We start from the raw sequence: 25,672 nt of genomic DNA on the forward strand, positions 1-25,672 counted from the left end.
ACCTTGTCTTCTCAATGCTCCATGCACTTCTCATCAAAATGCTCTCTCACCACTGATATCACAATGTTCCATCACTAGTCATCACAATACTCCCTCACCCCTGTCATCACTATGTTCCATGACACCAGTCATCACAATGCTACATGCCTTATCATCACAATGCTCCATGACCCCTGACATCACAATGTTCCATAACAACTCTCATCAAAATGTTCCATGACACTTTTCAACAAATTGCTCCATGACCCTGCCATCACAGTGCTCCATGCCATTGTCCTCACAATGCTCCATGAAACCTCTCATCACATTGCTCCATGCCCTTGTCATTCCGAAGTTCCATGACACTTGTCATCACAATGTTTGATGCACTTCTCATCACATTGTTCCATGCCCTTGTCATTACAATCCTCCATAAACCATGCATCAGTGTTCCTTGCCCTTGTGATCACAATGCTCCATGCCCACCCTCATCACAATAATCCATGAAATTGTTCAGACCAATGCTCCATGCCCTTGTCATAACAATGCTCCTTTACCCCTGTCATAACAATGCTCCATGACCCCTGCTATCACAATTTTCTAAGGCCTTATCATCACAAAACTCCATGACGCAAGTCATCAGAATGGTCCATGGATTTCTCATCACAATGCTCCATGCCCTTTTCATAACAATTCTCAAGACCACTGTAAGAACAATGCTCCATGCCACTTTTCATCTCAATGCTGCATGAACCATGTCATCACAATGCACCATGCCCATCATCATAATGCTTCATGCTATGTCATCACAATGAAATCAGAATGCTCCATGACTTCTGTCATCACAATGCTCCAAACCTTTGTGATCAAAATGTTCCATAACACTTTTTATCACAACGTCCCATGATGCTCGTCATCACAATTATCCATGGCCTTCTCATCACAATGCTCCATGTCCTTTGTTATCACAATGCTCAATACACTTGTCATCACAATGCTCCCTGACAATTGTCATCAGTATGCTCCTTGAACCCTGTCACGACAAGGCTCAATGCCTTTTTCATCACAATGATACGAGCCCTTTTCATCACAATGCTCCAAGACCACTGAAATCACAATGCTCCATTCACTTGTCATCACAAAGCTCCAAGATGCATGTCATCAGAATGCTCCATGGTCTTCTCATCAAAATGTTCGATGCCCTTGTCATCACAATGCTCCAAGACCCCTGTAATCACAATGGTCCATGCCGCTTTTCATCAGAATTCTCCATGAGACTTGTCATCTCAAGGCTCCATGGTCTTCTCATCAAAATGGTACAGGACCTTGTCATCACAATGCTCCATTTCGTTGTCATCACTATACTCCATGATAGCTGTCATCACAATAGTCCATGAACATGTTCAGCACTATGTTCCGTGACCTTCTCATCACAATGCTCCATTACCCCTCTCATCACAATGCTCCATGACCAGAGTCATAACAATGATCCATGACCCCTGACAGCACAATGATCCGGGACTCTTCTCATCAAAATTCTCCATGACACTTGTCATCACAATGATCCATGCCCTTGTCATCCCAATGCTCCATGACCCCTGTAATCATAATTCTCCGTGACGCTAGCCATCACAGTGCTCCATGCCCCTTGTCATCAAAATACTCCATGCCTTTGTCAGCAAAATGCTACATGACCTCGTCATCACAATGCTCCATGTGCTTGTCATCAAAATCCTCCATTACCCTTGTCATCACAATCCTCCCTGAACCTTGGGATTCCATTGCTTCATGCCAATGTCATCACAATGCTCCATGCTCCTTGAAATCAAAATGCTCCATGCACTCTATCATCACAATGCTCCAAACCCTTGTGATCACAATATTCCATAACACTTGTCATCACAATGCTCCATGAAGCCTGTCATCACAATACTCGATGCCCTTGTCATCACAATGCTCCATGAACTTTGTCATCACAATGCTCAATACACTTGTCATCACAATGCTCCCTGACACTTGTCATCAAAATGCTCCTTGAACATTGTCATGGAAAGGCTCCATGCCTTTTTTTATCACAATGTTCCATGTACTTTTCATCACAATGCTCCATGCCATTGTCAGCACAATACTCCACAAGCTTGTCATCAGAATGCTCCATGACCCTTGGCATCACAATGCTCCATGACCTCTGTCATCACAATGCTCCATGACACCTGTCATCAAAATGCTCCATGCCCCTTGTCATTACAGTGCTCCATGACGCTCCTCATCACAATTATCCATGATCTTCTCATCACAATGCTCCACTGTCTTGCCATCACAATGTTCCATGCCCTGGTCATCACAATGCTCCATGTCCCTTGTCATCTTAGTTCTCCAGGTCCTGGTCATCACAATGCTCCATGACACTTCTCATCACAACGTTACATGCTCTTGTCATCATATTTCTTCATTCACTTGTCATTGCAGTGCTCCATGACCACTGTCAAAGGAACCTCCATGCGCTTGTCATGACAATGCTTCACGACCTTGTCATCCAAATTCTCAATGGCCCTTTCATCACAATTCACCATGCCCTTGTCATCTCAATGCTCTATGACCCTTGTCATCACAATGCTCCAAGCACTTGTCATCACAATGATCCATTACTTTTTTCATCACAATACTCCATGACATTTGGCATCACAATGCTCCAAGTTATTGTCATCAAAATGGACCATGATATATGTTATCACAATGCTCCCTGACACCTGTCTTTACAAACTCCAACACCTTGTCATCACAGTGCTGCATGCCCTTGTCATCACAATGCGCCATGCCCATTGTCATCCCAATAATCCATGAAACTTGTCAGAACTATGCTCCATGCCCCTGTGATCACAATGCTCCTTGCCCTTGTCATCACAATGCTCCATGACCCCTGTCATCACAATGCTCCGTGACTCCAGTCATCATAATGCTTCGTGATATTTGTCACCACGAAATCCATGAACTTTTCATCACAATGCTCCTTGACCCTTGTCATCACAATGCTCCATGCACTTGTTAGCACAATGCTCCATGACCCATGTCATCACAATGTGCCATGCTCTTGTCATCACAATGCTCCACAACTTTGTCATCACAATGCTCCATAAACCTTGTCCTCACAATGCTCCATGCACTTCTCATCAAAATGCTCTCTCACCAATGATATCACAATGTTCCATCACTAGTCTTCACAATTCTCCCTCACCCCTGTCATCACTATGTTCCATGACCCCTCTCATCACGATGTTACCTACCCTTATCATCACAATGCTTCATGACCCCTGACATCACAATGTTCCATAACCCCTGTCTTCAAAATGTTCCTTGACCCTTTTCTTCAAATTGCTCCATGACCCTGTCATCACAATGCCCCCTGCCTTGCTCATCACAATGCACCATGCCCTTCTCATCAAAATGCTTCATAACATTTGTCATCACTTAGCTACATGACCCTTGGTATCACAATGCTCCATGCTTTTGTCATCACAATGCTCCATGAACCCTATCATCACGTTGCTCCATGCCATTGTCTTCACAAAGTTCCATGACGCTTGTCATCACAATGCTCGATGCCCTTCTCATCACAACGCTCCATGACCTTGTCATTAAAATCCTCCATGACCCAGTCATTACAATCCTCCATGACCCATGTATGACAGTGTTCCGTACCCTTGTCCTCACATGGCTCCATGACCCTTGTCATCACAATGCTCCAAGACCCACAGTGACAGTAATCAATGAGAAAGTTCCCATGGTGTTAGTTCTCATAATGATGGTTCTTGTAAGAGTGCTCATGTTGGCAGTGCTAGTGGTGACAGTGTTCTTGGTGACAGTGCTCATGGTGGCAGTGCCCATGGTGGGACTACCGATGGTGACACTCTCCATGGTGACAGTGCACATGGTCATGGTGCATCTGGTCGTAATGCAATATAGTGACAGTCCTCATGGTGAGATTGCTCATGGTGATAGTGCCCATGGTGTGTTCCCATGGTTACAGTGCTCATGGTGACAGTGCCCATGGTGACAGTGAGCACTGTGAGACTGCCATTTGTGGCTGGGCCCTTGGTGATACTTCTTATCATGGTAGTGTTCAAGGTACCAGTTTCATGGTAATAGTGCTCATGGTAGCATTGCCCACAATGAGAGTGCCAAGGGTGTGAATACAGACTTTGACAGTGCCCATGGTGACTTTTCACTCTGTGACAGTGCCCTTGGGGACAGTGAGCACGGTGAGATTTCTCAAGGTGATAGTGCCCATTGTATCAGTTTTCATAGTGACAAGATCCATGGCGTCAGTGCCCATCATGGCATTGCTCACAGTAATAGTTCTCACGGTGAGAGTGTCCATGGTGATATTACCCACGGTTACAGTAATCAGTGATAAAATGCTCATGGTGACAGTGCCCATGGCGATAGTGCCCATGGTGAGAGTCTGCACATTGATAGTGCCCATGGTGGCAGTTCCTATTGTGAAAGTGCTCATGATGACATTGTCCATGTTGGTAGTTACCATGGTGACAGTGCTCATGGTGATAGTAACCATGGTAACAGTGCACATGGTGGACGTGCCCATGGTGACAGTGCCCATGATGACAGTACTCATGGTGATAGTTCTCATGATGAAAGTGCCCATGGTGACATTTCACATGGTGGCAGTGAAAAATGGTGACAATGCCAATGTTGACTGTTCTCATTGTGACAGTGCTCATGGTGAAATCCCATTCAGACAGTACTAACGGTGACAGTTCTCATGGGTGCAGTGCCCATGGTGACAGTGCTCACAGTGATAATGCCCATGGTGGCAGTGCCCATGGTGACACTGCCCATGATGACAGTTCCCATGGGGACAGTGCCCATGGCACCATTGCCTATGGTGACAGTGCTCATGGTAACAGTGCCCATGGTGTCAGTGACCACGGTGAGAGTGCTCACAGTGAAAGTGCCCTTGGTGACAGAGCTCATGGTGCCAGTCCGCATTGTGCCAGTACCCGTGGCGACAGTGCTCATGGAGACAGTGAGCACCGTGAGAGTGCTCACGGTGATAGAGCTCATGGTAATAATGCAAATGGTGATAGTGCAAATGTTGACAATACCCATGGTGACAGTACTAATGTTGAAAATACCCATGGTGGCAGTTCTCATAGCGACAGTTCTCATGGTGACAGTGCTCTTAATAGCAGTGCCTAAGGTGGTGACAGTGCTAATGGTGACAGTGCTCTTGGTGGCAGTTCCCAGGGGACAGTACTGATGGTGACACTGCATAGTTACACTGCCCATGGTAACCGTGCTCACGTTAATAGTGCACATCGTGACAGTGCCCATGGTGGTAGTTCACCTGGTGACAGTGCTAAATAGTGACAGTGCACATGCTGACAGTGTTCATGGTGATAATGCCCATGGTGACAGTGCACAGGGTGATAATGGGCACTATTACAGTGTTCATGGTGACAGAACTCAAGGTGGCAGTGTCCATGGTGACAGTGCTCACAATGACAGTGCCCATGCTGACAGTGCCGACAGTAACAGTGTCCATGGTGACACTTCTCACGGTGACTGTGCCCATGGGGACAGTTAGCATGGTGAGATTTCTCACGGTGATAGTGCCTGTTGTGACAGTGCTCACAGTGACAATGCCCATTGTGCCAGTGCCCACAGAGACATTCCGCATGGTCATATTTTGCACGGTGATAGTGCCTATGGTGATATTACCCATGGTGACACTGCACATGGTTGCAGTGCAAAATGATGACAGTGCCCATGGTGACATTGCTCATGGTGACTTTGCTTACTGTGATAATCCTTACGCTGAAAGTGCCCATGATGACACTGCACATAGTGTCATTGTTCATGGTAACAGTGTTCACGGTGATAGTTCCAATGGTGAGAGTGGCCATGGTGACAGTGCCCATAGTCACAATTCTCATGGTGTAGTGCTCATAGTGACACTGCCCATGGTGAAGTTATGCAGGGTGACAGTAATCATGGTGACAGTGCTCATGGTGATAGTGCCCATGGTGACAGTGCCAATGTTCCCAATTCTCACAGTGATAATGGCTATGGTGAGAGTACCTAGGGTGACAATGCCCATGGTGACAGTGCCCAAGGGGCCATGCCCATGGTGACAGTGCTCATCGTGACAGTGCTCACGTTGGCAGTGCCACTAATAAACGTGCTCATTGTGGCAGTGCTCATGGTGACAATGCTCATGGTGACAGTGCCCATGTTTTCAGTGTTTATTGTGATAGATGTCACGGTGTCAGTACCCACAAGGACAATGCCCATGCTGACAAAGCCCATGGTGAATCTTCCCATTGTAAAAGTGCCCATGGTGACAGCGCCCATTGAGACAAGTCCCATGGTGACACTGCTCATGGTGACAGTGCCATTGGTGAGAGTGCCAAGAGTGACAGTGCTCATGGTGAAACTGCCCATGGACACATTGTCTATGGTGATAGTGCTCATGGTGACAACCACACGGTGACAGTGCCAATGGTGATAGTCCCAGTGGTGACAGTTCTTATGTTGAATGTGACCATGGTGAGATTTCTCATGGTGACAGTGCCTATGGTGAAAATTCTCATAGTGACAGTGCTCATGGTAACAGTGCTCATGGTGATATTACCCATGGTGACAGTACTCATGGTAAAAGTGCCCATGGTGACACTGCACATTGTGGCCATGCAAAATGGTGACAGTGCCCATGGTGATATTGATCATGATGACATTGCGTATGGGGAGAGTCCTTACAGTGATAGTGTGTATGGTGAAACTGCACACAGTTACAGTGCTCATGGTGACAGTGTTCATAGTGAGAGTGCCGATGGTGAATGTGTCCATGGTGACAGTGTCCATAGTCACAATTCTCATGGTGTAGTGCTCACGGTGACAGTGCCCATGGCGAAAAAACAGAGTGTGTCAGTATTCATGGGGACATTGCTCATGGTGATAGTGCCCATAGTGAAAGTGACCATGTTCACAGCTCTCACGGTGATAGTGCCCATGGTGACAATACCCAGGGTGACAGAGCACATGGTAAAAGTGTTCACGCTGACAGTGCCCATGGTGACATTACCTAAGGTGAAAATTCCCATGCTGAGAGTGCTCATGGTAACAGTGCCCATGGTGACAAAACCCAGGGTGTCCTGCCTATGTTGACAGTGATCATGGTGACATTGCTCACATGGACAGTGCCATAAGTGACAGTGCTCATTGTGGCAGTGCTCATGGTGACTGTGCTCATGGTGACTGTGCCCATGGTTACAGTGTTTATGGTGATCGATGTCACGGTGGCTGTGCCGATGGGGACAGTGCCCACAATGACAAAGCCCATTTTGATACTTCCCATTGTGACAGTGCCCACGGTGACAGAGCAAATGGTGACAGTGCCCGAGATAAGAGTGCCCATGGTGAGAGTGATAACAGTGACTGTGCCCATGGTGACAGCAACCAGTGTGACAACGCCCATTGTGACAGTGCTCATGGTGGCCATGCCAATGCTGACAGTGCCGATGGTGATAGTGCCAATAGTGAGACTGCTCATGGTGAAACTGCCAATGGAGATACTGCCCATGGTGATAGTGCTCATCGTGACAACCCCTCGGAGTCAGGGCCAATGGTGAGAGTTCTCGTGGTGACAGTTCTCACTGTGAAAGTGACCCTGTTGAAATTGCTCATGGTGATAGTATGCATGGTGACAGTGCTCAAGGTGATATTCTCCATTTTGACAGTGCCCATGGTGACTGTTCTCATGGTGACAGTGCCTATGGTGATAATGCTTTTAGTGACAGTGCTCACGGTGACAGTGCCCACGGTAGACAGTGACCACGGTGACTGTTCTCACTGTGATAGTGCCCATGGTGACAGTGTTCACGGTGACACTCTGCATTGAGGTTGTGTCCGTGGTGACAGTGCTCAGGGTGATAGTGCTCACAGTGATATTACTCACGTTGACAGTGCCCAAGGTCACAATACCGATGGTGACAGTAATCATGGTGAAAGTGCCCATGGTGGCAGCTCTCATAGTGACAGTTCTTGTGACAGTGCTCTTGTTGGCAGTGACTATGGTGAGACTACCGATGGTGACACTGCCCATGGTGACAGTGCACATGGTCATGCTGCATCTGGTGGCAGTGCAAAATAGTGAGAGTGCCCATGGTGATATTGCTCATGGTGATAGTGCCCATGGTGAGTGTGCCCATGTTTACAGTGCTCATGGTGACAGTGCCCATGCTGACAGTGCCCCTGGTGACAGTGCAGACCGTGAGAGTGCTCATGGTGGCCATGCCCCTGGTGACAGTTCTTATCATGATAATGCTCACGGTAGCAGTGTTCATGGTAATAGTGCTCATGGTGGCAGAGCCCACAATGAGAGTGCCAAACGGGAGAATACTGACTGTGACAGTCCACATGGTGACATTTCTCTCTGTGACAGTGCCCTTGGGGACAGTTAGCATGGTGAGCTTTCTCATGATAAGATCTGTCACCATGGGCACGTCCACCAAGCGCACTCTCACGGTGTGCACTGTCACCAGGGGCACTGTCACTATGGGCACTGTCACCATGAGCATTGTAACCGTGGGCCCTTTACCATGGGCATTATAACTATGAGCAATATCACCATGGGCACTGTCACTATTTTGCACTGCCACCAGATGCACCATGACTATGTGCACTGTCACCATGGGCAGTGTCACCATCGGTAGTCTCACCATGGACACTACCACCATGAGCACTGTCACCCACAGCACTGTCACCACGAGCACTGCCACCATGAGCACTTTCACCATGATTACGGTCACTTTGGGCACTGTCAACTTGAGTACCATCACCGTGAACACTATCACCCTGAGCACTGTCACCACGGGCACAGTCTCAATGCGGACTGTCACCATGAAGGGTCACAATGGACACTATCACGGTGAGAACAGTCAACGTGGTTACTGGCACCAAGGGCACTGTCCCTGTGAACACTGTCAATAAGAGCATTATCACCATAGGCACTGTCACCATGAGAACAGTCACCATGTGCAGTGTTAACATGGAGACTATCACCTTGAACACTGTCACTATGAGCAGTGTCACCATGAGCAATTACAACAGGGTCACTTTCACCATGAGAACTGTCATCACCGGTACTGTCACTATTGGCACTGCCTCCGAAGGGTTGTCACGATGAGCACTATCACCATGGGCAGTGTCTCCATGGGCAGTTTCACCATGAGCACCCTCACTATTGGCACTATCACCATTGGAACTGCCAACATCGGCACGATCACTGTGAGCACTCTCACAATGGGTGTTGTCACACTGGTCGCTGTCACCATGGGCACAGTCACCATTGGCAGTTTGACCATGGACACCGTGATCTTGGGCAATGTCACCATGGGCTCTGTCACCGGGGCACTCTCACAATGGGAAATATCATTATGGGCTATGTCAGCCTGGGCACTGTCACCGTGGGCCATGCAACCCTGACATCTATCACCATAAGCACTGTAAACATGGGCACTAACACCATGGGCACTGTCACCATGAGCACTACACCGTGAGAATTGTGACTATGGGCACTGTCACCATGGGCACATTCACCATCGGCACTCTAGCCGTGAACACCGTCACCATGAGCACTGTCACTGTCTGCAGTTTCACCATGCACACAATCACTGTAAGGACTATCACCATAAGCAATGTCACCATGAGCAATATCACCATGGACACTGTCACCATTTTGCACTGCAACCATGTGCAGTGTCACCATGGGCACTTTTACCATGAGTACTGTCACCATGGGTAATATCACCATGGGCACAGTCATTGTGAGCACTGTTACTATGATAATTTTCACCTTAGGCACTGTCACCGTGAGAACAGTCACCATGGGCACTGTCAACATGGAGACCATCACCTTGAGCAAAGTCACCATGAGCACTGTCACCATGAGAAATGTCACCATGGTTTCATTCAACATAAGAACTGTCACCACGGGGACTATTACCATTGGCACTGTCTCCATGGGGTTGTCACCATGAACACTATCACCATTGGCAATGTCACAGAGGTGTTGTCACCATGAGCACTATCACCATGGGAAATGCCTCCATGGACAGTTTCACCATGAACACTGTCACCGTGAGCACTGTCACCATGGGCCTTGTCACACTGTGTGCTGTCACCATGGGCACTATCACCGTGGGAACTGTCACAATGGGAAGTATCACCATGGGCTTTGTCAGCGTGGGCACTGTCCCCGTGGCATTGACACCTTGACATATATCACCATAAACACTGTAAACATGGTCACTGTCACCATGAGCACAGTCACCATGAGCACTGCCACAATGAGCAATGTTATTTATGGCACTGTCAACATGAGCACTGTTACCATGGGCATGACCCCATGGGCTCTGTCACCATGGGCATTGTCACCCTATGTACTCTCACCATAGGCATTAGCACTGTGAGAATTGTGAACATGGGCACTGTTCCCATAGGCATTATCACAATGAGCACAGTCACCATGAGTACTGTCACCCTGGGTATTCACACCATGGGCACTGTCACTGTGAGCATTACACCATGAGAATTGTGACTATGGGCACTGTCACCATGGACACTCTCACCATGGGAACTACCACCGTGAACACTGTAACCATGAACAATGTCACTCTGTGCAGTGTCAACATGCGCACTGTCACCGTAAGGACTATCATGGTAAGCAAATTCACCATGAGGAATGTCACCATGGGCAATGTCACCATTTTGCACTCCAACCATGTGCATTGTCACCTTGGGTAATATCACAATAGACACTTTCACCGTGAGAAATGTGATCATGCAGAATGTCTCTATGGGCACTGGCACCATGGGCATTTTCACTGTGAGAACTGTCACAATGGGCACTGTAACCATGACAAATTTCACCATGCTAAATATCCCTATGGGCATTCTCACTGTGAGAAGGGTCACCATGGGCACTGTTACTGTCAGCACTGTCACCATGGGCACTGTCATTGTGGGCACTGTCACCATGTCTACTGCCACCTTGGGCTCTGTCAACATGAACACTCTAACAATGCCTATTATCACCATGTACACTGTCACCATGGGCACTATCACCATGAGCACTGTCAGCATGTGCATTGTTACTATTTAACACTGTCACCAGGTGAACTACCACCATGGGCACTGTCACAATGTGCACTATCACCGTGAGCACAGTTACCATGGGCACTGTAACAATGCAAAGTGTCATCATCGGTACTGTCCCCATGGGAACTGCCACCAAGAGCACTGTCACCATTAGCACTGTCATCATGTGCACTCCAAATTTGGGCACTGCTAATATGAGCACTGTCACCATGAGTACTGTCGCTATGAGAACTGCCATCATGTGTATTTTCACCATGAGTACTGTCATCATGTGTATTGTCACCATTTGCACTATCACCATGAGCACTATTACCTTGAACACTATCACGGTGAGCACTCTCACTGTGGTCACTGTCACCATGGGTACTGGCTCAATGCGGACTGACACCATGAGCCCTGTCACCATGGGCACTATCACTGTGAGCACTCTAACCGTGGTCACTGTCACCATGGACACTGTTACCATGAGCACTGTCACCATAGGCAATTGCACCATGGGAACTGGCAACATGGGCACTCTCATCATGGGCATTGTCACCATGGGCACTGTTACCATGGGCACTAGCATCAATGGCGCTATCACTGTGAGCACTGTCACCATGGGTACTGCAACCATGAGAAGTGTCTCCATGAGTACTTTCTGCATGGGTTGACACCATGTGCACTATCACCATGAGAACTGTCAACTTGGGCAGGGTCTCCATTTTTCACTGACACCATGTGCAATGTCACCATGGGCACTATCACCGTGAGAACTGTCACCGTGAGTACTGTCACCATGGGAACTACCAAAATGGGCAATGTCATCATGAGCACTTTCACAATGGGAACTGCCACCATGGGTACTGTAAATGTGCGGACTCTCACCATGGTCACTATCACCATGGGCACTGTCACTGTGAGCACTGTTACCGTCGGCACTATCAGTATGAGCACTTTTACTGTGAGCACTACCAGCGTGAGCACTCTCACCGTGTTAACTGTCACCATGGACAATCTCACTGTGAGCACTGTCACCTTGAGCAATGGCACAATGTAGACTGTCACCATGAGCTTTGACATCATGGGAACTATCACTGTTAGAACTGTCACTGTGGTCACTTTCACCATGTGAACTGTCACCATGGGCAGTGTCACCATTGGTAGTCTCACCATGGTCACTGCCACAATGAGCACTGTCACCAAGAGCCCTATCACCACGAGCACTGCCACCATGAGCACTGTCAAAAGAACTGTCACTATGAGAACTGACACCATGGGCACATTCACCATGATTACTGTCACCGTGTGTATCATCACCTTGGGCACTGTCAACGTGAGTGCTATCACCGTGAGCACTATCACCCTGAGCACTGTCACCACAGGCACAGCCTCATTGAAGACGGTCACAATGAACACTGTCACCATGGGCACTATTACGGAGAGAACAGTCACCGTGTTCACTGTAACCATGGGCACTCTCACCGTGTGCACTGTAACTAAGGGTATTATCACCATAGGCACTGTCTCCGTGAGAACAGTCACCATGGGCACTGTCAACATGGAGAAGACTATCACCTTGAGCACTGTCATCTTGAGCACTGTCACCATGGGCACTATTACCATGGGTAATGTTTTCATGGGCAATTACCAGGTGAGCACTTTCAACATGGGCACTGTCATCATGGGCACTGTCACGAAGAGCACTGCCACAATGAGCAGTGTCACCATGTGCACTCTCACCATGTGCACTATCACCGACTGTAAGTTTACCATTGGCCCTATCACAAGTGCAGTGTCACCATCGGTTCTGTTCCCATGGAAACTCTCACCAAGTGCACTGTCACCATGAGCACTGTCAAAATGAGCACTGTCACTTTGGTCCCTGCTATTATGAGCACTGTCACCCTGAGAAGTGTCACTATGAAAACTGCCGCCATGGGTATTTTCACCATGAGAACTGTCACCATGGGTATTGTCACCAGTTGCACTGTCACCATGAGGAATATTACCGCGAGCACACTCACTGTGAACACTGTCACCATGGGCACTTGTACAATGTGGACATTCACCATGAGCCCTGTCACCATGGGCACTGTCACCGTGAGCACTGTCACCGTGAGCACTGTCACCGTGGGCATTGTCACCATGGGCCCTGTCATCATTGGCACTGCCACTATGGGAACTGTCACTGTGAGCACTGTCACCATGGATACTGCAATGATGAGCACTGTCACCGTGAGCACTGTCACCATGAGCACTGTCACTGTGTGCCGTGTCCCCATACACACTATCACAATACGGACTATCACTGTAAGCAATATCACCATGAGCAATGTAACCATGGGCCCTGTCACCATGTGCACTATCAGCATGGGCAGTGCCACCATGGGCCCGTTATCATTGAGGACTGTCAACATGGGTAATATCACCATGGGAACTGTCACCGTGAGAACTATCACCATGAGCAATGTCATAATGGGCCCTGTCGCCATGGGTCTTGTCACTATGAGCACTGTCAGAATTGGTATTATCACAGTGAGCACTCTCACCATGGTAACTCTCCCCATGGGCACTGTCACCATGATAACTGTCATCATGGGCACTGTGACTGTGGACACTGCCACCGTGAGCATTATTACCATGAACACTGAAACCGTTAGAACTATCCTCATAAGTACTGTCTCCATGGGCAATGTCACGATTGGTATGGCCAACATGGGCACTCTCAAGGTGTGCACTGTTACTCAGGGCACTGCCACCATGGGCACTGTCAGAGTGAGCACTGTCACCGTGAGCAATGCCCCAATGAGCACTGTCTCTTCTGGCACTGCTTACATGAGCAGTGTCACCATGGGCATGACACCCTGGTAAATGTCACCATGGGCACTGTCACCATGAACTCTCACAGCTTGGACATTACACCCTAGGTACTGGGACCATGAGAACATTCACTGTGAGCATTGTTATCATGAGCTCTGTCTCCTGGGTATTGTCACCATGGGCACTATCAACGTGAGAACTATGATCATTGACACTGTCAACATAGGCACTATCACCATGAGCACTGTCACCATGAGTAATGTCAGCCTGGGTATTGTCACCATGGGCTCTGTCAGCGTGAACACTACACCATTGGAATTGTGACTATGGACACTGTCACCAGGTGCAATAACACCATGGGCACTGTCACCATGTGCACTATCACTGTGAGCAAGTTTACCATGGGCAATGTCACAATGTGCAGAGTCACCTTCGGTAATGTCCCCAGGAGATCTGCCACCAGGTGTACTGTCACCACTTGCAATGACACCACGGGCACTGCCACCATGGGCACTGACACCATGAGCATTATTACGATTAACACTGCTACTGTGAGCAGTATCATCATAAATACTGTCACCATTGACACTGTCACAATTGGCACGACCACCATATGCATACTCATGGTGTGTACTGTCACCAGTGGCACTGCCACCATATGCAGTGTCACCATGAGCACTGTAACCATGGGCACTCTCACCATGGGCACTGACATCATGGGCAGTGTCACCGTGGGCAATGTCAGCAGAGGCCTGGTCACATGGGTGCTGTCACCATGGGCATTCTCACCTTTAGCACTTTCACTATAGGTACTGTCAACAGGGGTACAACCACCATGGGTAATGTTATCAGGGACACTTTCCAGGTGAGCACTTTCAACATGGGCACTGTCATCATGGGCACTGTCAACATGGGCACTGTCACCATGGCCATTATCTTCGTGGGCACTGTCAACAGTTTCACTGTCACTCTAAGCTCTCTCACCTTTGCACTGTGATGGTGGGCACTGTCACCATGCGTCTATAACCTTGGGCATTGGCAGCATGAGCAGTGTCACTGAGGGCACTGCCTCCATGAGCACTATCACCATGAGCACAGCCACTGTGAACTCTATCACCATAAGCACTGTCATCATTCTGCACTGTCCCCATGTGCACTGCCACAATGAGCAGTGTCACCATGGGCACTTCCACCATGAGCACTGTCACCATGAGCACTGTCACAGTGAGCCGTGTCTCCATGGTCAATGTCAACCTGTGCACTCTCACCAAGTGCACTATCCCCGATAGCAAGCTTACCATTGGCTCTGTCACAAAGAGCAGTGTCACCATCGGTACTGTTCCCATGGGAACTGTCACCAAGTGCACTGTCACTATGAGCATTGTCATCACGAGCACTGCCACCTTGTACCCTGCTATTATGAGCACTGTCACCCTGGGAACTATCGCTATATAAACTGCCACAATGGGTATTTTCACCATGAGTACTGTCACCATGGGTATTGTCACCATTTGTACTGTCACCATGTGCACTATCACAGCAAGGACTATCACCTTAAGCAATATCACCATGCATAATATCACCAGGGACTCTGTCACCATTTTGCACTGCCACCATGTGCACTCTCACCATAGGCAGTGTCACCATAGGCACTTTATTATTGAGTACTCTCTCCATGGTTAATATCACCAAGGACATTGTCACTGTGACAACTATCACCGTGAGCAATATCATGATTGGCCCAGACGTCATGGGACTTGTCACTATGAGCACTGTCACAATGGGCACTATCACCGTGAGCTGTCTCAGTGTGGTATCTGTCACCATGGGCACTGTCACCATGGGCACGGTCATTTTCGGCACTGTACCATGGGCACTGTCACTGTGGGCAATGCCACCGTCAGCACTATTATGATGTACACTGCTACTGTGAGCAGTATCATCATAAATACTGTCCCCATGGACACTCTCACAATTGGCACAGCCACCATGGGCATACTCATGGTGTGCACTCTCACCAAGGGCACTGACATCATGGGCAGTGTCACCGTGGTCACTGTCACCAGGGACCTTGTCACATGGGTCCTGTCGCCATGGGTATTCCCACCATTAGCACTTTCACTATGGGTACTGTCACCAGGGGCACTACCGCCATGGATAATATTACAATGGGCACTTTACAGGTGAGCACTTTCACCATGCGCACTGTCATCATGGGCACTGTCAAAATGGGCACTGTCACCATGAGCACTGTCACCATGGCCATTGTCTTCGTGGGCACTGTCAACAGTTTCACTGTCACCGTAAGCTCTCTCACCATTGCACTGTGATGGTGGGTACTGTCACCATGCGTCTATAAACGTGGGCATTGCCAGCATGTGCAGTGTCACTGAGGACACTGCCTCCATGAGCACTATAAACATGAGCACAGCCACTGTGAACTCTATCACCATAAGCACTCTCATCATCGGCATTTTCCCCATGAGCACTGCCACAATGAGCAGCGTCACGATGGGCACTTCCACCATGAGCACTGTCACCATGAGCACTGTCACAGTGAGCCATGTATCCATGGTCAATGTCAACCTGTGCACTCTCACCAAGTGCACTATCCCTAGAGCAAGCTTACCATTGGCTCTGTCACAAAGTGCAGTATCACCTTCGGTACTGTTCCCATGGGAACTGTCACCAACTGCACTGTCAATATGAGCATTGTCATAACGAGCACTGCCACCTTGTACCCAGCTATTATGAGCAGTGTCACCCTGAGAACTGTCGCTATAAAAACTGCCACAATGGGTATTTTCACCATGGGTATTGTCACCATTTGTACTGTCACCATGTGCACTATCACCGCAAGGACTATCACCTTAAGCAATATCACCATGCACAATATCACCAGGGACACTGTCACAATTTTGCACTGCCACCATGTGCACTATCACCATAGGCAGTGTCACCTTAGGCACTTTATTAATGAGTCCTCTCACCATGGGTAATATCACCATGGGCATTGTCACCGTGACAACTATCACCGTGAGCAATATCATGATTGGCCTTGACGCCATGAGACTTGTCACTATGAGCACTGTCACAATGGGCACTATCACCGTGAGCAGTCTCACTGTGGTATCTGTCACCATGGGCACTGTCACCATGGGCACTGTCACTTTCGTCACTGTGCCATGGGCACTGCCACCGTGAGCATTATTACGATGAACACTGCTACTGTGAGGAGTATCATCATAAATACTGTCATAATGGGCACTGTCACAATTGGCATGGCCACCATGTACATACTCATGGTGTGCAGTGTCATCAGGGCCACTGCCACCATGAGCACTGTAACCATGGGCACTGTCACCATGGGCACTATCACCATGGGTAATATTATCATGGGCACTTTCCAAGTGAGCACTTTCACCATGGGCACTGTCATCATGGGCACTGTCACCGTGAGCACTGTCACCGGTGGCATTGTCACCATGGGACCTGTCATCATTGGCACTGCTACCATGGGAACTGTCACTGTGAGCACTGTCACCATGGGTATGGCAATGATGAGCACTGTCACTGTGAGCACTGTCACCATAAGCACTGTCACCGTGTGCAGTGTGCCCATACACACTATCACAATAAGGACTATCACCGTAAGCAATATCACCGTGAACAATGTCTCAATGGGCACTGTCACCATGTGCACTATCACCATGGGCAGGGCCACCATGGGCCCGTTATCTTTGAGGACTGTCAACATGGGTAATATCACCATGGGAACTGTCCCCGTGAGAACTATCAACGTGAGCAATGTCATAATGGGCCCTGTCGCCATGGGCCTTGTCACTATGAGCACTGTCAGAATTGGTATTATCACAGTGAGCAGTCTCACCGTGCTAACTGTCACCATGGGCACTGTCACCGTGATAACTGTCACCTTGGGCACTGTGACTGTGGGCACTGCCACCGTGAGCATTATTACCATGATCACGGCAACTGTTAGAACTATCCTCATAAGTACTGTCACCATGGGCACTGTCACGATTGGCATGGCCATCATGGGCACTCTGAAGGTGTGCACTCTTACCCAGGGCACAGCCACCATGGGCACTGTCACAGTGAGCACTGTCACCGTGAGCAATGCCACAATGAGCACTGTCTCTTCTGGCACTGCTTACATGAGCAGTGTCACCATGGGCATGACACCTTGGTTATTGTCACCATGGGCACTGTCACCATGAGCACTCTCAGCATGGGCATTACACCCTAGGTAGGTACTGGACCATGGGAACATTCACCATGAGCATTGTGACCATGAGCTCTGTCACCCTGGGTATTGTCACCATGGGCACTATCACCGTGAGAATTATGATCATGGACACTGTCACCAAAGGCACTATCACCATGAGCACTGTCACCATGAGTAATGTCACCCTGGGTATGTTCACCATGGCTCTGTCACTGTGATGAGTACACCATGGGAATTGTTACTATGGGCACTGTCACCAGGTGCAATACCATCATAGGCACTGTCACCATGTGCACTATCACTGTGAGCAAGTTTACCATGGGCAATGTCAGAATGTGCAGAGTCACCTTCGGTAATGTCCACAGGGGATCCGCCACCAGGTGTACTCCCACCACTAGCAATGGCACCACGGGCACTGCCACCTTGGGCACTGCTCTTAGTAGCACTGTCAACATGAGAACTGTCACTATGAGAACTCTCACCATAGGTATTTTCACCATGAGTACTCTCACCATAGGTATTGTCACCATTTGCACTCTCAGCATGAGCACTATTATGGTGAGCACTATCACCGTTAGCAATTTCACCATGGGCACTGGCACAATTCGGACTATCACCAAGAGCCCTGTCACAAAGGGCACTATCAACCTGAGCACTGTCACCATAAGCAACGTTAGCGTGGGGACTTTCACCGTAGGCACTGTCATCACGGGCAGTGTCACCGTGGGGAAGTGTCACAAGGGTCAATGTCACCATGGGCACTGCCACCATAGACACTGTCACTCTGAGCACTATTACCATGGGTAATGCAACCATGAGCACTGTCACCATGAGCACTGTCAGCTTGGGTTGTCACCGTGTGCACTTTCACCAAGAGCACTGTCATGGTGGGCCGTGTTACCATGCCCTCTATCACAGCAAGTACTATCACGTTAAGCAATATCGCCATGAGCAATGTCACCATTGGTACTGTCACCATGTTGCACTGCCGTCATGTACACTATCACCATAGGCACTGTCACCATGGGCACTTTATCACTGAGTATTCTCACCATGGGTAATATCACTATGGGCATTGTCACCATGCAACTATCACTGTGAGCAATATCATGATTGGCCCTGGCTCCATGGACCTTTTCACTATGAGCACTGTCACAATGGGCACTATCACCGTGAGCAGTCTCACTGTGGAATCTGTCACCATGGACACTGTCTCCCTTAGAACTGTCACCATGTGCACTGTCACATTTGGCACTGTGCCAAGGGCACAGTCACTGTGGGCATTGCCACCATGAGCATTATTACGATGGACACTGCTACTGTGAGTAGTATCATCATAAATAGTGTCACCATGCACACTGTCACAATTGGCATGGTCACCATGTGCATACTCATGGTGTACACTGTCACCAGGGGCACTGCCACCATGGGCAATGTCACCATGAGCCCTGTAACCATGGTCACTCTCACCATGGGCACTGACATCATGGGCAGTGTCACCGTGGGCACTGCCACCAGGGGCCTTGTCACATGGGTGCTGTCACCTTGGGCATTCTCACCATTAGCACTTTCACTATGGGTACTGTCACCAGAGGCACTAACACCATGGGAAATGTTATCAGGGACAATTTCCAGGTGAACACTTTCAACATGGGCACTGTCATCATGGGTACTGTCAACATGGGCCATTGTCTTCGAGGGCACTGTCAACAGTTTCACTGTCACCGTAAGCTCTCTCACCATTGCACTGTGATGGTGGGCACTGTCACCATGCGTCTATAAACGTGGGCATTGCCAGCATGAGCAGTGTCACTGAGGACACTGCCTCCATGAGCACTATCACCATGAGCACAGCCACTGTGAACTCTATCACCATAAGCACTCTCATCATCGGCATTGTCCCCATGAGCACTGCCACAATGAGCAGTGTCAACATGGGCCCTTCCACCATGAGCACTGTCACCATGAGCAGTGTCACAGTGAGCCGTTTCTCCATGGTCAATGTCAACCTGTGCCCTCTCACCAAGTGCACTACCCCAGAGCAAGATTACCATTAGCTCTGTAACAAAGTGCAGTATCACCATTGTTACTGTTCCTATGGGAACTGCCACCAAGTGCACTGTCACTATGAGCATTGTCATTATGAGCACTGCCACCTTGTACCTTGCTATTATGAGCACTGTCACCCTGAGAACTGTCGCTATTAAAACTGCCACAATGGGTATTTTCACCCTGAGAACTGTCACCATGGGTATTGTCACCATTTGTACTGTCACCATGTGCACTATCACCGCAAGGACTATCACCTTAAGCAATATCACCATGCACATTATCACCAGGGACACTGTCACCATTTTGCACTGCCACCATGGGCACTATCACCATAGGCAGTGTCACCATCGGCACTTTATTATTCAGTACTGTCACCATGGGGAATATCACCATGGGCATTGTCACCGTGACAACTATCACTGTGAGCAATATCATGATTGGCCCTGACGCCATGGGACTTGTCACTATGAGCATTATCACAATGGGCACTATCACCGTGAGCAGTCTCACTGTGGTATCTGTCACCATGGGCACTGTCACCATGGGCACTGTCACTGTGGGCACTGCCACGGTGAGCATTATCACGATGAACACTGCTACTGTGAGCAGTATCATCATAAATACTGTCACCATGGGCATTGTCACAGTTGGCATGGCCACCATGTGCATACTCATGGTGTGCATTGTCATCAGGGCCACTGCCCCCATGGGAGTGTCACCATGAGCACTGTAACCATGGGCACTGTCACCATGGGCACTATCACCATGGGTAATGTTATCATGGGCACTTTCCAAGTGAGCACTTTCACCATGGGCACCGTCATCATGGACAATGTCAACACAGGCCCTGTCACAGTGAGAACTGTCAACATGGGCACTGTCACTTTCAGCACTGTCCATGGGCACTGTCACTGTGGGCACTGCCACCGTGAGCATTATTATGATGAACATTGCTATTGTGAGCAATATCATCATAAATACTGTCACCATGGGCACTGTCCCAACTGGCACGGCCACCATGTGCGCACTCATGGTGTGCACTGTTACCAGGGGCACTGCCACCATGGGCAGTGTCACCATGAGCACTGTACCCATGGGCACTGTCACTATGGGCACTATCACCATGGGTAATGTTTTCATGGGCAATTTCCAGGTGAGCACTTTCAACATGTGCACTGTCTTCATGGGCACTGTCACGAAGAACACTGCCACAATGAGCAGTGTCACCATGTGCACTCTCACCATGTGCACTATCACTGAGTGCAAGTTTACCATTGGCCCTGTCACACAGTGCAGTGTCACCATCGGTTCTGTTCCCATGGAAACTCTCACCAACTGCCCTGTCACCATGAGCACTGTCACAATGAACAATGTCACTTTTGTCCCTGCTATTATGAGCACTGTCACCCTGAGAACTGTCACTATGAAAACTGCTGCCATGGGTATTTTCACCATGAGTACTGTCACCATGAGTATTGTCACCAGTGGCACTGTCACCATGAGCACTATTACCGCCAGCACTATCACTGTGAACGCTGTCACCATGGGCATATGTACAATGTGGACTTTCACCATGAGCCCTGTCACCATGGGCACTGTCACGGTGAGCACTGTCACCGTGAGCACTGTCACCATGGGCATTGTCACCATGGGCCCTGTCATCATTGGCACTGCTACCATGGGAACTGTCACTGTGAGCACTGTCACCATGGGTACGGCAATGATGAGCACTGTCACCGTGAGCTCTGTCACCATGATCACTGTCACTGTGTGCAGTGTCCCCATACACACTATCACAATAAGGACTATCACCATAAGCAATATCACCGTGAACAATGTCTCCATGGGCACTGTCACCATGTGCACTATCACCATGGGCAGTGTCACCATGGGCCCGTTATCATTGAGGATTGTCAACATGGGTAATATCACCAAGGGAACTGTCTCCATGAGAACTATCACCGTGAGCAATGTCATAATGGGCCCGGTAGCCGTGGGCCTTGTCACTATGAGCACTGTCAGAATTGGTATTATCACATTGAGCAGTCTCACATGGTAACTGTCACCATGGGCACTGTCACTGTGATTACTGTCACCATGGGCACTGTGACTGAGGGCACTGCCACCGTGAGCATTATTAACATGAACACTGCAACCGTTAGAACTATCCTCATAAGTACTGTCACCATGGGCAATGTCACGATTGGCATGGCCAACATGTGCACTCTCAAGGTGTGCACTGTTACCCAGGGCACTGCCACCATTGGCACTGTCAAAGTGAGCACTGTCACCGTGAACAATGCCTCAATGAGCACTGCCAATTCTGGCAATGCTTACATGAGCAGTGTCGCCATGGGCATGACACCCTGGTCATTGTCACCATGGGCACTGTCACCATGAGCACTCTCAGCATGGGCATTACACCCTCGGTACTGGGACCATGGGAACATTCACCGTGAGCATTGTGACCATGAGCTCTGTCACCCTGGGTATTGTCACCATGGGCACTATCACCGTGAGAATTATGATCATGGACACTCTCACCATAGGCACTATCACCATGAGCACTGTCACCATGAGTAATGTCACCCTGGGTATTGTCACCATGGGTTCTGTCACCGTGAGCACTACATCATGGGAATTGTGACTATGGGCACTGTCACCAGGTGCAATACCACCATGGGCCCAGTCACCATGTGCACTATCACTGTGAGCATGTTTACCTTGGGCAATATCACAATGTGCAGAGTCACCTTCTGTAATGTCCCCAGGAGATCCGCCACCAGGTGTACTGTCACCACTAGCAATGGCACCACGGGCACTGACACCTTGGGCACTGCTATTAGGATCACTGTCACCATGAGGACTGTCGCTATGAGAACTGTCACCATGGGTATTTTCACCATGAGTACTCTCACCATACGTATTGTCACCATTTGCACTCTCAGCATGAGCACTATTATGGTGAGCACTATCACCATTAGCAATTTCAACATGGGCACAGGCACAATTCGGACTCTCACCAAGAGCCCTGTCTCCAAGGGCACTATCAACCTGAGCACTGTCACCATTGGCAACGTCAGCATGGGGACTTTCACCGTAGGGACTGTCATCACGGGCAGTGTCACCGTGGGGAAGTGTCACAAGGGTCAATGTCACCATGGGCCCTGCCACCATAGGCACTGCCACTGTGAGCACTATTACCATGGGTAATGCAACCATGAGCACTGTCACCATGAGCAATGTCAGCGTGGGTTGTCACCATGTGCACTTTCACCTAGAGCACTGTCATGGTGGGAAGTGTTACCATGCCCTCTATCACAGCAAGTACTATCAGGTTAAGCAATATCGCCATGAGCAATGTCACCTTTGGTACTGTCACCATGTTGCACTGCAATCATGTGCACTATCACCATAGGCACTGTCACCATGGGCACTTTATCACTGAGTATTCTCACCATGGGTAATATCACCATGGGCATTGTTACCATGACAACTATCACTGTGAGCATTATTATGATTGGCCCTGGCGCCATGGACCTTGTCACTATGAGCACTGTCTCAATGGGCACTATCACCGTGAGCAGTCTCATAGTGATATATTTCACCATGGACACTGTCTCCCTTAGAACTGTCACCATGTGCACTGTCACTTTTGGCACTGTGCCAAGGGCACTGTCACTGTGGGCATTGCCACCATGAGCATTATTACGATGAACACTGCTACTGTGAGCAGTATCATCATAAATACTGTCACCATGGACACTGTCACAATTGGCATGGCCACTATGTGCATACTCATGGTGTAAACTGTCACCAGGGGCACTGCCACCATGGGCACTGTCACCATGGGCAATGACATCATGGGCAGTGTCACCGTGGGCACTGCCACCAGGGGCCTTGTCACATGGGTGCTGTCACCATGGGCATTCTCACCATTAGCACTTTCACTAAGGGTACTGTCACCAGTGGCACTAACACCATGCGTAATGTTATCAGGGACACTTTACAGATGAGCACTTTCGACATGGGCACTGTCATCATGGGTACTGTCAACATGGGCCATTGTCTTCGTGGGCACTGGCAAAAGTTTCACTATCACCGTAAGCTCTCTCACCATTGCACTGTGATGGTGGGCACTGTCACCATGCGTCTATAAACGTGGGCATTGCCAGCATGAGCAGTGTCACTGAGGACACTGCCTCCATGAGCACTATCACCATGAGCACAGCCACTGTGAACTCTATCACCATAAGCACTGTCATCATCGGCATTGTCCCCATGAGCACTGCCACAATGAGCAGCGTCACGATGGGCACTTCCACCATGAGCACTGTCACCATGAGCACTGTCACAGTGAGCCGTGTCTCCATGGTCAATGTCAACCTGTGCACTCTCACCAAGTGCACTATCCCGATAGCAAGCTTACCATTGGCTCTGTCACAAAGTGCAGTATCACCTTCGGTACTGTTCCTATGGGAACTGTCACCAACTGCACTGTCACTATGAGCTTTCTCATCACGAGCACTGCCACCTTGTACCCTGCTATTATGAGCACTGTCACCCTGAGAACTGTCGCTATAAAAACTGCCACAATGGGTATTTTCTCCATGAGTACTGTCACCATGGGTATTGTCACCATTTGGCTGTCACCATGTGCACTATCACCGCAAGGACTATCACCTTAAGCAATATCACCATGCACAATATCACCAGGGACACTGTCACAATTTTGCACTGCCACCATGTGCACTATCACCATAGGCAGTGTCACCATCGGCACTTTATTATTGAGTCCTCTCACCATGGGTAATATCACCATGGGCATTGTCACCATGACAACTATCACCGTGAGCAATATCATGATTGGCCCTGACGCCATGGGACTTGTCACTGTGAGCACTGTCACAATGGGCACTATCACCATGAGCAGTCTCACTGTGGTATCTGTCACCATGGGCACTGTCACCATGGGCACTGTCACTTTCGGCACTGTGCCATGGGCACTGCCACCGTGAGCATTATTACGATGAACACTGCTACTGTGAGCAGTATCATCATAAATACTGTCACCATGGGCACTGTCACAATTGGCATGGCCACCATGTGCATACTCATGGTGTGCAGTGTCATCAGGGCCACTGCCACCATGGGCAGTGTCACCATGAGCACTGTAACCATGGGCACTGTCACCATGGGCACTATCACCATGGGTAATGTTGTCATGGTCACTTTCCAAGTGAGCACTTTCCCCATGGGCACTGTCATCATGGGCAATGTCAACACAGGCCCTGTCACAGTGAGAACTGTCACCATGGGCACTGTCACTTTCAGCACTGTCCATGGGCACTGTCACTGTGGGCACTGCCACCGTGAGCATTATTATGATGAACATTGCTACTGTGAGCAATATCA

This window comes from Mesoplodon bidens (genome assembly GCF_964165515.1).
Source record: "Mesoplodon bidens genome assembly, chromosome: Y".
Classification (NCBI taxonomy): domain Eukaryota; kingdom Metazoa; phylum Chordata; class Mammalia; order Artiodactyla; family Ziphiidae; genus Mesoplodon; species Mesoplodon bidens.